Genomic DNA, 14728 nt, shown 5'->3' on the forward strand with positions numbered 1-14728 from the left:
ACTGTCAGTTTTTTACTTGAAGTGTCAGGCTCACTTTATTCATTTTAGAGAAAATATCTGCCAAATACTTAAGTCTGAATAACTGTAAGTTGTCTGCCAGTCATTCTTTTAAGCAAAAATTGTATTCTCTGAAAAAAGTGTATAGTTTAGCTCACAACTCGAGCAATTGCATAAATGCTTTTCCTCAAGACAGCCATTGTGTTAGGTATGTAGCTGAAGTGCTTTTGTGTAACTCCCATTTCGTCACACAGAATATTACAAAGACCAAGTTCTCAAGAGTGAGATTTAATAAAATTAATAACTTTTATTGTTTCATCAAGGACATTGTTAAGTGAAACTGCTTTTTTAAAATTATTGATATACAGTGAAGAATATAATGATTGCTAGTACAGTTTTGTACCCCTGCCTTGATTCATGCTACAGAACCAGCAGTTTTACCCACCGTTGCTTTTGTACCATCAGAGCAGATATCAACATGGTTGTTTTAGGATAAATTGTGAGATTCAAAAAAGTTATTTAAAACTTTGAATAATTCAGCAGCACTTGTATTTGTTGCCAAGCATTCACATAAAAGAATACCTCCCTCAATCATTAATTGGTTTGGATACTTAAATAATAAAAATACTAAGTCCACCCGCATCTGTGGATTTGACCACTTATAAAGCAAAAGTACAGTCCTTCAGGTGAGATTTTAACTTGTAGTTCATGTTTGCAGCAAAATCTCTAGTTCAGTGAGATACTGCGTCATTCATAAGTGGCATTGCCGTGATTTCTTTTACTGACTTTTCATCCAGTGGACATTCATCAGTGTCAACCATACAAAGCTTTAGTAGTTTCTCAGCTATTGTGTGCACCGCTCCAACCAGTGCAGTCTGATAATATTCCCTGTATGGTGCTTCAGTGGCTTTTTAAATTCTAATTTGAAAATAATCTTTTGCTTTTAAAGAGCTCGTCATGTCAATGTTTAAAACATTCAATTTCTTTTTCTTTAAACTCACAACGAATTCTTTGGATGATAATGAGGTTATGAAGATTATAGCAGATATAACCAAAGATTGCTATCGCTGGGTACATAGAAGTTCTCAGTGAGAACACACTGACTTAATTTCTGAAAACGTGGATATTTGTACCTTCAACTTGCTACCTTAGGAAATTCTAAAAACCAACAATATGCAAGCATATGTTTCATTAGCTGTCAGTGTGATACATTATCGTCACACGCCACGTATCTGAATGCAGTGTTGTACCCTCGTGAAAGAATGAGAATGAAAAAGGCAGATAACATCTTTGTATTACTGAAAATAGTTGTGACGCTGTGGATCCCCTGAAGGGCTCTCGGGGGCCTCCCCCCAGGGGTCTCTGGCCCACGCTTTGAGAATGCTGATATAAACTAGTGCCCTGTCCTAACATATTTTTAGAGCAGTCTGACACAGACATCTATATCAATCAAGTGATGGTTCCATCTTAACTGGTTAATTTGTCAGGAACAAGGGAGTATGCTAGTGTGTGGGATGAGCCATGTGACCCAGAGACCACAATGGGTGGGAGGTCATATAACATGAGAGAGTGGTGGGTAAAGGGTAGACGGAAGGGAGGAGTTGGCAAAAGCACTTTACAACTTAAGGAAAAAAATGAACATTTGCTCTCCTTGTGTGTGTGTTTTTTTTTTTTTTTAAATAAGAAAGTGCTGGGCCCACATATATGCACATATATATATGTGTTCATATCGTATATATCTGTGCTCAAAATCAGGAGTACTCAGCCATTTTTTCCTTGAATGACAGCAGGGGAGAGATGGTAACACGCTTGAGAGGAAATGGCGGATGCCCATGGCGGTTGTTTGTTCCTTCCAACTAGGGAGGCTGTTGACCGTATTTTTTGAGGAAGCTGGGGGATGACGAGACATGAGGTTAGAAAGAAGAAATTGTGCAAGAAGAGTGAACGGAGTAGACATTAGTGATCATGGGAACAGCTATAGGCAGCACAGGGCTGTGGACTAAGTGGACATAAGCATCGGAGGGCTGAGAGGAAGACTGTGGGGTGAATTGGGTTCTCCCGGGCACTGGACACGGAAAGAGTGGGGCCCAGGGAGGTGCAGAGATGGGTGCGAGAAGAGTCATGGAGATGAACATATATTTTAAATGCATGTCCACATATAGGTAAAGTAACTTTTTAAATAGCTGTGCTGGGTAGTCTGACTTCTAATGTCTTACCAGTATTCAAATTCTATTATTATAACCCATATATTCAGTTATAGTAGGAGAAAACAACAATGCCATGAGTTTAATGTAGTGCTGGTAAGTCTCTGAGCTTTGGTTACAGGCATCAGTGTATGAAAATACCAGCTGGGCCAGGTTTGAGGCTGAAAATTCAAAAATGAAATTTTAATACTTTATTTTTTACTAACAAGCCGTTATGCTTAAAGGAGACAGAAGAGTTTAATTCAAATAGATAGCATTTATCAGTTTGCTGTTTATGTGGTACTTATTTCCACAGAGGATTTGAGATGGCAGAAGGAAGGATCAAAGTCAGTAATCAAGAACAAACGTGATTCTAAATCGTGTTTTCTTTTTTTTTTTTTAAAGATTTTATTTATTCATTTTTTCCCCCCAAAGCCCCAGTAGACAGTTGTATGTCATAGGTTCACATCCTTCTAGTTGCTGTACGTGGGACTCGGCCTCGCGTTGGACGGAGAAGTGGTGCCTTGGGGCGTGCCCGGGATCCGAACCCGGGCCGCCAGCATCAGAGCGCGCGCACTTAACCGCTAAGCCACGGAGCCGGCCCTAAATCGTGTTTTCTTCCCTAATATTTTCTCTACTGATGACATTTATTTTAATAGGGTCGTAGAGTTGAGCTACTATAACTATAAAGTAATTGAATTGGTCTCTAGTAACTATTCAGGAGAAATATAATCCTGTCACTTTTTAGTTGCGTGTAGTATAAGCAGAATATATGTTTGTAATGGAGTGAGATTGGGCAGGAAAATCATAACGTGCCGCAGAAAAAATTTTTTACAATTCAGGACTGCTTTCAGCTGTACTTAACAGAAAGCCACTAACAGAAGCTTAAACCGTAAGCTGTTTATTATTGTGTAGTTGAGAGAATTTCAGGGGTAGGTGGTCTCAGGGCTGGTTCAGCTGTTCAGCAATGTCCTGAAGGCCCCAGGTTCTCTCTAACCTTTGACTCTGCCATCTTGTGCATCTTCACTTATTGCCACTAGGTCATAAAATGGCTGCCACAGCTTTAGGCAGCACATCCCTTTTCAAGGTAAGAAGGAGGAAGGGGATAGAACAGGCAGTCCCTCCTCCTGTGCTTGCCTCACAGAGAACAGAATCCTTCCCAGAAGCTTCCATCCGCTTTTCTCTCTCTTTTTTTTAAAGATTTTATTTATTTATTTTTTATCCTCCCAAAGCCCCAGTAGATAGTTGTATGTCATAGCTGCACATCCTTCTAGTTGCTGTATGTGGACGCGGCCTCAGCATGGCCGGAGAAGCGGTGCGTCGGTGCGCGCCCGGCATCCGAACCCGGGCCGCTGGCAGCAGAGCGCGCGCACTTAACCACTAAGCCACGGGGCCGGCCCCCATCCGATTTTCTCTTAAGTCTCATTTGCTTGAACTGTTTCACAAGACTGCCCCCACTCACAGGAGAGACGAGGCAATGAGTATGGCTCGGGAGGGGGATTGCCACGGTTTACGTATAACGTGCATCGTGTATCATTTCCTAGGCTTAGGCAGGCTGCTTGCTGCCCAGGAACAGCTGGGATTCTGTTAGCAAGTTAGACGGGAAGAAGTGTCTGTTGGGTAGCTGGCTAACTGTGTGTCTGTCACAAGGGTGCAGACAGGAAAGCACAAAGAGTAGTAAGTAACGTGCAAAAACAACTTAATCCTTTAGTCCGGAGACTGTTTTAAGTGTCCCCCTCAAGCAAGGCCGTATCCGTTTTCTATCTTATTTTAGTGAAAGAGGCTACAGACCTGTATCCCAAGTAGTTGGAGAGCTAATTTAGAGACACTTAGGTCTCAGTTTCCTCAACTGTGAAATAAGAATATTCTGTTAGCTAATCTCTGAGGTAACTTCCCAGTTCTAAAAGTCTTCTCTCTCTTCTTTTTTTCCTGTCTTTTGACCCTTTCACATTTTATTACCTTTTTTTTAAATAAAAAAAGTAGACAGGAATGGTGTTTTTTAGGCTTCTTAATAGCTGGGTAGTATCTCTAATAAAGATCTCGATGGTGTGGAAGGTTAAAGCTAAAATTAGGTTTTACCTTTTTGGCAGTTACTCATATTACTTCTGCCCCAAATTTCCATTGAAAGTGGCAAACTAATTGCATTTTTATTTTAATAGGGGAACATATACGTATATGTGTATAGTCTATAATCAAAATACCCTCAGTACAATGTTCTGGGAAGATGCCCTCTGTCCTAACAGAGGAGGCGTGTTAAGTACTGTTGTTAGAAACCAGGAGAACATCCCCTTTTGCTTGTTGGGCACTTGCTTTTATTTGTTAATGGTGTTCGCACTGCATATTTGCTTTAGATAAAATTGAAGGTCAGCTAAAGGAAAGTGATTCCTTTTGTGCTTTGTAGCAACTAAATTTACTTAAATGAGGCAGAACCTCTGATGTTTCAAGTACCTTGAAATGGGATTCTACTCGTGTTTCAGAGAAAGTGATGATCTGGTTCCTTGTATAGAGTCCTGTCAAGATTATATAAATTTGGATATACAGTGAGTGGAAAATCATATTCCCAACTCTAACAATTACAAAGCAATTACACTGGTTATAAGAGAGGCTGTTAAAATGTTAACCTAAAAAGTGTTAATCTTCTCTCTAACGAAAGTCTTAAGAAGAATCCCAAAGCATTTTATTTGTAGTTTATGGGTATTGGGAGATCCTGGAGATAAACATTATTAACTGTGGCACTTAAGGGGCCAAAAGGCATGTGCAATTGGGGTGTATTTTTAAGAATAAAATACATGTATGTACACACATTTAACAGCTGCTTTAAACAGCTTAGAGGCAGTGTCTAATTTCATTACCACGAATATCCAAACGCCTGTCAGAAACTTTTCCTTCTACTGAAACCCTTTTAAGTACGTAATTAAAGCAGTTGTTTTCATTTGCATTATGTGAATGACTAAGAGCCTTGTGAATATAAATATTCAGGAAGCTTGATTTTATAGCTTTTTGGTTTTATAACCCACAATAAAAATCATGTACAGCGGAAAACCCCTTCTTCTCTTGTCTACAGACCCAACTGGAAGACAAATGCAAGTGATTTTTTCTGGCAAATGAATGACCTGTGTGGCAGGATCTTAGATGCTGCCTATGTCTATCTCATTAATAGAATGTCATTAGATAATGTTCTTTTAAAGAGATACAATATTTTGGGGGGGAGTTTCCAAGTACCGAATGTTAGGCACTATGGTATCCACTTGCCAGGAAAAAATAGTTTTATACAAGTTTTTAAAAAAAAGTTGTTGTGAAATCAGTGGAGATTTTTATTATAGAAATGACCTTAGGGCCAGTACCGTGGCTTAGTGGTTAAGTGTGCGCACTCCGCTGCTGGCGGCCCGGGTTCGGATCCCGGGTGCGCACCGACGCACAGCTTCTCTGGCCACGCTGAGGCCGCGTCCCACATACAGCAGCTAGAAGGATGTGCAGCTATGACATAAAACTATCTACTGGGGCTTTGGGGGGAAAAATAAATAAATAAAATTATTTAAAAAAAAAGAAATGACCTTAATTCATTCATTAAAATAAGCTCTTTGGCTTGAGTCTGGTAGGCTTTTTTCTGGACAAAAGATCCATTCTTTTTGCCAGTGGTCATCAGCATGAACAAGTGTGTAGTGAGTGACTTCTAAGAGTGAGGTATCAGAGGATGCGAAGTAGTATAGCATGTGGCCTTGGTCCTCAAGGAGTTTGTTGCCACATCTCTTTATTGATTGTCTTCTCTTCATGGTTTAAACAAATCACCATAAAAGACTTCTTATTTTTTGCCCTAGGGGTTCTTCCACTGAGGGTCCAGCACATCCGTCTTCACTTTCCTAGGCCGAGGGATAAAGTCACAATTAGAAGTAGAGGTCAGTTCACCTGGTGTCTTCTCCTAGCCATTTCCCCTTCTGTCCTGTGATTGCAGGCCTGCCCTGTTTACTTGAAGAGCAGTGTGCTAGCTGCCTGCTTCTGTAAGGTAGTTTGTGAGAAGGAAAACAGTGTCCTCGAGGAGTTCTTGGCACCTACAGAGGATTAAAAGTTAGGAGGGACACAGCAAGAAAAAGTAAGAGATCTATTGCTATTTTCTTTTTTTTTTTTTCATTTTTTTTATTGTGGTAAAAACAAATACAGTCATCCTCTCTTATCCATGGTTTCAGTTACAGTCGGTCACGCTCCAAAAATATTAAATGGAAAATTCCAGAAATAAACAATTTATAAGTTTTAAATTGCACGCCGTTCTGAGTAGCATGATGAAATCTTGAGCCATCCCACTCTGGGCAGCCTGGGACGTGACTCATCCCTTTGTCCAGCGTATCCATGCTGTATACTACCCATCCATAGTCACGTAGTAGCCATCTCGGTTTTCAGATTGACTGTTGAGGTGTCACAGTGCTAGTGTTCAAGTAACCCTTATTTTACTTAATAATGGCCCTAAAGCACAAGAGTAGTGCTGCTGGCAGTTCAGATACGCCAAAGAGAAGCCGTCAAGTGCTTCCTTTCAGTGAAAAGGTGAAAGTTCTCAACTTACTAAGGAAAGAAAAAAAAATTGTATTCTGAGGTTGCTAAGACCTATGGCAACTTTTATTACAATATGTTGTTAATATTGTTCTATTATATTATTAGTTGTTAATCTCTCACTGTGCCTAATTTATAAATTAAACTTTATCATAGGTATGTGTGTATAGGAGAAAACATAGTATGTGTAGGGTTTGCTACTATTTGTGGTCTCAGGCATTCACTGGGGGTCTTGGAACATATCCCCCACAGATAAGGGGGGAGTAGTATAACATAAAATTTACCATCTTAACCGTTTTTAGGTATACTGTTCAGTAGCGTTAAGTATATTCACACTGTTGTGAAACAGATCTTTAGAACTTTTTCGTCTTGCAAATCTGAAACTCTATACCCATTAAACAATAAATCTCCTTTTCTCCCTCCCCCCGCCCCTGGTAACCACCATTCTACATTCTATTTCTATGAATTTGACTATTTTAGATACCTCATATAAGTGGGAATCATACAGTGTTTGTCTTTTGTGACTTGTTATTTTACTTAATGTCCTCAAGGTTCATCCATGTGGTAGCATGTAACAGGATTTCCTTTTTTTTAAAGCTGAATAATTATGTATTATCATTGTATGTATAATCACATTTTGTTTATTCAACTATCGATGGACATTTCAGTTACTTTTGGCTATTGTGAATAATGCTGCTATAACATGGGTGTACAAATATCTCTTGAAGATCCTACTTTCAATTCTATTGGGTATATACCCAGAAGTGGAATAGCTGGATCATATGATAGTTCTATTTTTAATTTTTGGGGGAACCATTGTACTGTTTTGGATAGTGGTTGTACCATTTTACAATCCCACCAACAGTGCACAAAGATTCCAGTTTTTCCACATCCTTGCCAGCACTTATTATTTTCTGTTTTTTTTTTTTTTTTGATAATAGCCATTCTGACAGTTGTGAGGTGATATCTCACTGTGGTTTTGATTTGCATTTCTTTGATGATTAGCATGAGGATGCATAAAGCATCTTTTTATATACTTGTTGGCCATTTGTGTATCATCTTTGGAGAAATGTCTATTTAAGTCCTTTGCCCATTTTTAAATCAGGTTATTTGATTTTTTTGTTTTTGAGTTGTAAGATGTCATTTTCTTTTTAAAATATGAATCAGCAACTTAGAACTACCGACAGATCAGGTGTGACATGGTGCAGGGATACAGGAATGGAATGAGTGGAGTATAGTAATGGCAGAGTAGCCTCTCCCGTTTCTAGGCATTACCAGTATATGTTGTACTGGTGGCTTTGTACTCCAGAGAGGACTTGAGGCCTCAGATTCATTCTCCTCTTCCTCTCCCTCCTCCTCCTCATTACCTGTAAAATCAGGGGGGTGGACAAGATGATAATTGAGGTGTCTTCCAGCTCTAAAATTCTGAGTTCTGAGAGTATTGCCTTTTAGCAGTTGACCTCTAGCATCTAAAATTTCCGTGAAACCCCGTAATATCTGCCCCTGGACTGAGAAATCTTTGTTGATGGCTGGGAAGAAGCACTGCACGGGGGTTCTCTTGGGCTTATGGTTTTCTGACTTTTAATCTTACTCGTTTTATAGTTTATCTTTATAGTATGGTATCACCTTCAGATCCTGGGCCTGAGGGTTAGTTCCTTCACTGCTGCTCTCACAGGTCTGGCCGTGGGTGTGTGGTGGGTGTGTGGTGGGTGTGTGGTGGGTGTGTGGTGGGTGTGTGGTGGGTGTGTGGTGGGTGTGTGGTGGGTGTGTGGTGGGTGTGTGGTGGGTGTGTGGTGGGTGTGTGGTGGGTGTGTGGTGGGTGTGTGGTGGGTGTGTGGTGGAGCTGTAGAACTTGTACTTTGCCCTGGAGATAGACAGCAGTTGTTTTTTTTAAACCTACTCATGATGGTGAGGAAATAGAAGCCAGAGTTCATTGGACAGGGTATTTGTTGTTGTTTTAAATACATATAGCAAATAACAACCAGCCCAAATTCAGGGAATTTTTATTTCTGTAAAACTATATATTTTTGTTAAATGCCAGCTTTAAAGAAATATTACCCAACTGATTTGTTTATTCCCTGTCTATAGTGATATTATGGTAGTAATTAAAAGAAAGAAGCGATGTGATTGTAGTGGTTGAGGTTGAAGGGTACTGTGGACTCTCCTATGATATGCTTAGAGTTACTTTTAGATTTTAGGTATTTGATATTTTTAATTTTTTGCATCTTATAGATACTATCTGACAGATAACCAATCGTTAGGGAGGTCGTCTTAGTTATATGGAGATAGATGTTATCGCCATATGGTACGGTGACTTAAAATGCTCTAATGCTAGCAGTACTCTATGACATAATAAGGTAAACAAGCAAACCCAGTAAACTAAATAGGGACGGGTGAGGAATATGCATGGTGACTCATAAAGAGTGAGTTGTTGGTAGTGCTTGCAGTAGAACCTAAGATACCTAGTCCAGCATTGTCTCTGTGCTTGGCTTTCTGTGACATCTACATTGCTTTCTGGCATGTTGCCAGGTCTTGATGGACTATTACCAGTCCCTTCTTTTGCCACAATACTAAATGTAGCTGGGTGTGTGAACAGAGGAGGTAATGCAGGGGACTGAGGCAGCTTCAGGGAGCTATACAGAGGGAAGCTGCCAAAATGTTCAGAGCTGCCCTAGGTCATTCTTAACCTAGATTATATAGTCAACTCAAGGATTGAAAATGCATTTGGTAACATGACAATTTCATTGCAAAAGATTATCTAGGCCCTCTGGGGCTCTTCATCACCATCCCTCTGATCATAGGTTGGTCATTTAATTGTGAAAAAACACAACCACCAGAACTCAGGTAAAGTGAAAAGATAAAACTAACTTATGGTTGGTAATTAGTAGGCCAGAATTAATTAATGTCATCAAAAGAGTGTAAGATTTCCCCTCCAAATGATAGCATTTCATAAATTTATAATATATAAAGCTATCAGATGTTTTCATTATTCATCCATTTATTTATATTGCATGGGAAATACACTGTAATTTCATTTCTGCTTTCTAAACATATATAACGTTACTATTATTACAACATGAATATTGTTTGTAATGGAAGTTCTTTTTCCTTTTGGATGCTTCAGAATCCACCTGTTAAACATTAGAGTGGTACATATGGCTCTAGGACTGTGATTTGGTCATCATTTCTCTGATCTGCTTTGTGTTTGGTGGGGAAAGATTTGCTAGCAAATGTGACTGAAGCGAGCATACGGTTTTGGCTAGATGGTAGCTTTTAGAACTTTGTTTGACTTCGTTTATCCATGTACCTTCTTATCTGTTACTAGAGTAACTTAAGATTTGATCATAATTTGTGTAATAATAAGTAAGCTTTTCTAATTAAATAGAGAATATATGTATAAAAATGTTTTGATAGTATTAAAAAATCGATATAATTCAAACACATTAACTGTAAAAAAGTAGAAAAATCATATGACCCTCTCAGTAGATTCAGACAAAGCATTTGTTAGTCTAGTATCTGCTCATGACAAAAGGCTCTTAGCAAACAAAAATAGGGACTTCCTAAATATGATAACAAGTTCTGGTGAGGGTGCAGAGCAAGTGGAACCTTCATATGTTGCTGGTGGGAGTGCAAAATGGTACAACTTCTTTGGAAAACAGTTCGACAGTTTCTTATAAAGATAATCGTACATGTACCATATGACTCATCAGTCCTACTTGTAGGTATTTACTTAAGAAAAATGAAAACTTATGTTCACACAAAAACCTGTACTCAAATGTTTTGTGGACATCACTCATTCATAGGGTCGCCAGGAGTTGGAGTCAACTTAATGGCACGTAATAAAAATATAATAAGTGCATAATTACCAGAAACTGGAAAGGACCCAAATGTCCTACAACTGGTGAATGAATATACAAACTGTGGTACATCCTTACAAGCAAGCTGTTGATACGTACCACAACATGGATGAATCTTAAGGGCCTTATGTTGAGTGAAAGAAGCCACTCACAAAAGGTTATGCACTCTATGATTCAATTTAAGTCATATTCTAGAAAGGCGAAACTATAGGTATGGAGAACAAGTCAGTGGTTGCCAGGGTTTGAGGGTGGGGAGAAGGTGTTGATTACAAAGGAGTGGCATGAAGGAATATTTTGGGGTGATGTAACTCTTCTGTATCTTAGTTGTGCTGATGGTTACATTATACATTTGGTCAAAGCTCATAACTCATAGAACTGTACACCAAAAAACATGAATTTTACTTTATGTAAATTAAAAATACATTTTAAAGAGTTAAGTTTAGTAATATTCCTAGACACCAGATCAATGTACAAAATATATATTTCTGTATAACAGTAATAACCAGAAAATGAAATTTTAAGAAAGAAAACGTTTGGGCCGGCCCCGTGGCTTAGCGGTTAAGTGCGCGCGCGCTCCGCTGCTGGCAGCCTGGTTTCGGATCCTGGGCGCGCACCGACGCACCGCTTCTCCGGCCATGCTGAGGCCGCGTCCCACATACAGCAACTAGAAGGATGTGCAACTATGACATAGAACTATCTACTGGGGCTTTGGGGAGGAGAAAAAAAAAAAAACAAAGATAACATTTATAATAGCATCAAAAAATATCAAATACCCAGGACTAAATCTCATGAAAGATCTCCAAAACCATTACACAAGCTGATTCTTAAATTTACGTGGAAACACAAACAGCAAGAATAGCCAAGGTAATAATACTGAGGAAAAACAAAATTACGGGATTTACCCTATTGGATATGCAGTGTAGAATGAACAGATCAGTGGAATGGAATAGAGACCAGAAACAGACCCACAAATATATTTATATATAAGTGTATGTGTGTATATGTATATATATGTAATAAATATATATATTTCTCTGTACATAAATATATGTACGCACAATTTATGATTAAGATGGCATTATACAGCAATATGGAAAGAAAAATCTTTGTAATAAATGATCTTGGATCAATTGCCTTTCCATATGGAAAAAAACTAATTTTGACCCTTAACTCAACATCACAAAAATAAATTCCAGGTCAATTGTAGATCTAAATGTGGAAGGTCAAAAAAGCTTCTAAAAGTGCTGAACATATTGTTCATCAAAGAATGCAGAATAAAACCACAGTGAATTACCACTACATACTGACCGGAATAGCTAAAATTTAAAAACAAACAAATACAACAACAAAAAAACCTAGAAAATATCAGGTGTCAGTAAGGATATAGAGCAGCAAGAACTCTCACTGATGGTGGAATTGTAAATTGGTACAACCACTCTGGTAAATTGGTAGTATTATATTAAAGCTCTACATACTCATCATGCCTCTGACCCAGCAAATCCACTCCTAGGTGTATACCCAACAAAAGTTTGTACTTATGTTCACCAAAAGACGTGTACAAGAATGTTCACAGCACAATTCACAAATAACTCCAAACTGGAAACAACCTAAATGGTCCATCAGTAGAAGAATGGATAAATATATTGTCGTATATTCAATGAAATACTATACAGCAGTGAACAGGAAAAACTGCTATTTACAACAACATGGGCTCAGATATAATGCTGAGCAAAAGAGTTGAGACACAGAAGAGTTCAAAAACAGGCAAAACGAATCTATGGTGTAAGAAGTCAGAATAGTTACCTTTTAGGGAGGGAGATTAGTTGATGGGACAGTATATGAGGCTGACTTCTGGAGTCTTCTATTGATCAGAATGATAGTTACATGAGTATGTTAACTTTGTAAAAGTTCTTTAGGCTGTACATTCATGATTTGTATGCTTCTTGGATATATGTCATATTTGAATAAAAAAAAGTGTAAAGAAGTTTTTTGAGTTAACCATATGAGTGAAAGGCGTCCAAGATTGTATTAGTTTCTTTTTTCGTTAGTAAAGTTTATATTATCAATGTTGTAAGAGAGAAAATTATTTGTATCTACAAATACAAATAACTAGCTCTGTAACTAAATATAGAGAACAGGCTTAAATTCTTTCCTAACTAAATCAAAACATTCCTAGGCTTCTTGAGTTCTTTATTGCTTTTGTTGCTGGGGATTATCCCATTCTTCCTGTAACCGTATGTGTGTGTGTTTTTTTTCTTCACAAAAGAATATATTTTTGGAAACCATTCTACATCAGTACATATAGAGATAGGCATCTTTCTTTTTACACAACCATGTGAATAATACCACGTTGGTATAACAATATATTTAGCCCATTTATCATTCGTAGACATTGAGATTGTTTCTGTTTCTGACTTTTTACAATTACAAATGTTTCAGGGAACAATCTTTCACATATAAGGTACTTGGGCAAGTATTTATGTAAGACAGATTATTAGAAGTAGAATTTTTGGATCTTGGATTATGTATATTTTACTTTAAACTTTTCGTTTGGAAATAATTTTAAACTTATAGAAAAGATAAAAGATCAGCATCTACTTTTAAGTTTGCTGCCTTTGCTTTGTCACTGTCTCTCTCTTCACATGTGTACATGATATATTTTTCCATTTGAGAGTAAGTTGCATACATTATCGGCCTCTATCTCTAAGCACTTCAGTGGGTCTCCAAAGAACAAGGTAAACGTAAACCCCAGTAAACCTAACACTGATTTAATACCTCTCTCCAGCACACCATTCCAGTCTTGTCAGTTGATCCAACAGGATTCTTCATAGCATTTTTTGTCCTTTAGTACAGAATCCAGTTGAGGACCAGATAGTACACTTGTCACATATCTTTTTCATTTCCTTTTATTTGGTATAGTTCCTTGCCTTTCTTTGTCTTTTTTTATTTTCTTAATAACAACTTTATTGGGATATAATTCACATACCATAAAATTTACCCCTTTAAAGAAATTGAGATATAATTCACAACTATAAAATTCATCCTTTTAAAGTATACAAAATCAGTGGTTTTTAGTAAATCCACAGAACTGTGCAGCCATCACCACTATCTAACTCCAGAACATTTTTGTCAACCCCGGAACACATCCTGTACATGTTAGCAGTCATTCTTCATCACTCTCCCTGCCTGCAGCCTCTGGCAACCACTAATCTACGTTCTGTCTCTGTAGATTTGCCTATTCTGGGCATTTCATATATACGGATTCATATAATGTGTGGTCTTTTGTATCTGACTTCTTTCACTTAGTGTAATGTTTTCAAAGTTTATCCATGTTGTAGCAGGTATCAGTATTCATTCCATTTTTGTGGCTGAATAATATTCCATTGTATGGATATATACCACATTTTGCATATCCATTCGTCAATTGATGGACTTTTTGGCCATTATAGATAATGCTGCTATGAACATTCTTGTACAAGTTTTTGTGTGCACATTTTTTCACCACTCTCCTATCTAAATTCTGATCTAGGCTTCATATCTCACTATAGCATTCTGCAGAACTTTCTTGGCCATTGTTTCCTCTAGGGTTTGTAGGGGATCAGGAGTAGTCAGAGGAACAATTGTTAGGAAGACGTGGACCAGGGCAGTTTTGCCATTCTGAAATGGTTTATAGACTAAAAAGCTTGAGGACCATGGGTACCTCGACTGCTCCCTTCTGTCTGCGACTATTATAGATTCTCTGGCTCATGAGAGCTTATGTCTTTTGCCTGTCTTAGTGGGCCTTCCAATAAAATGAACCAATTTTAATAAGAGTTCCTCTTATTTTTCCTGCTTACGCTTTGTGGGAGATGCTGTTGGGCAGAAATAATGTCAGAGTAATCATGTCTGATAACTATCCGTGGTAAAGCCGGTACCTGCCTTTTATTATTCTTTATGTTTGTGTTTGTGTTAGAGGAGGGGACCGTGTATACCTGGGGTCTGAAGGAAGATGAACTGTCTTTCCCCTCCCCGTTTCCCTCTGCTAAGTCTGTATCACAATGAGAGTCAGCACCCTGTCTGCCTCCTGAAGATGAATCTGTAAGTGTTTCCTGGCAGGAAGCAGCCAGCCTTCAGGGACCAGGAAAGAAGTTGCCTCCAGAATTCGTAGAA

The 14728-nt window shown here is 38.3% G+C and overlaps 1 protein-coding gene across 7 annotated transcripts in view; it reads left to right on the forward strand.

Moving 5' to 3' along the window:
* Positions 1-14728, forward strand: part of DUSP16 (dual specificity phosphatase 16) — a 95885-nt gene that overhangs the window by 24085 nt on the left and 57072 nt on the right. Inside the window, exon 3 of one of the 7 annotated variants that reach the window (XM_087442723.1) lies at positions 5999-6076. The exons of 5 other annotated variants lie outside the window; for them this stretch is intronic. The gene's annotated coding sequence lies outside the window, so the exon portion shown is untranslated. Of the gene's footprint in view, positions 1-5998; positions 6077-6146; positions 6271-14728 lie in introns of those variants that run through there. One more of the 7 variants, XM_087442728.1, reaches the window with a different exon arrangement.

The sequence above is a fragment of the Ceratotherium simum genome, chromosome 17 (genome assembly GCF_057802395.1).
Source record: "Ceratotherium simum simum isolate JZ-2026a chromosome 17, ASM5780239v1, whole genome shotgun sequence".
Classification (NCBI taxonomy): Eukaryota; Metazoa; Chordata; class Mammalia; order Perissodactyla; family Rhinocerotidae; genus Ceratotherium; species Ceratotherium simum.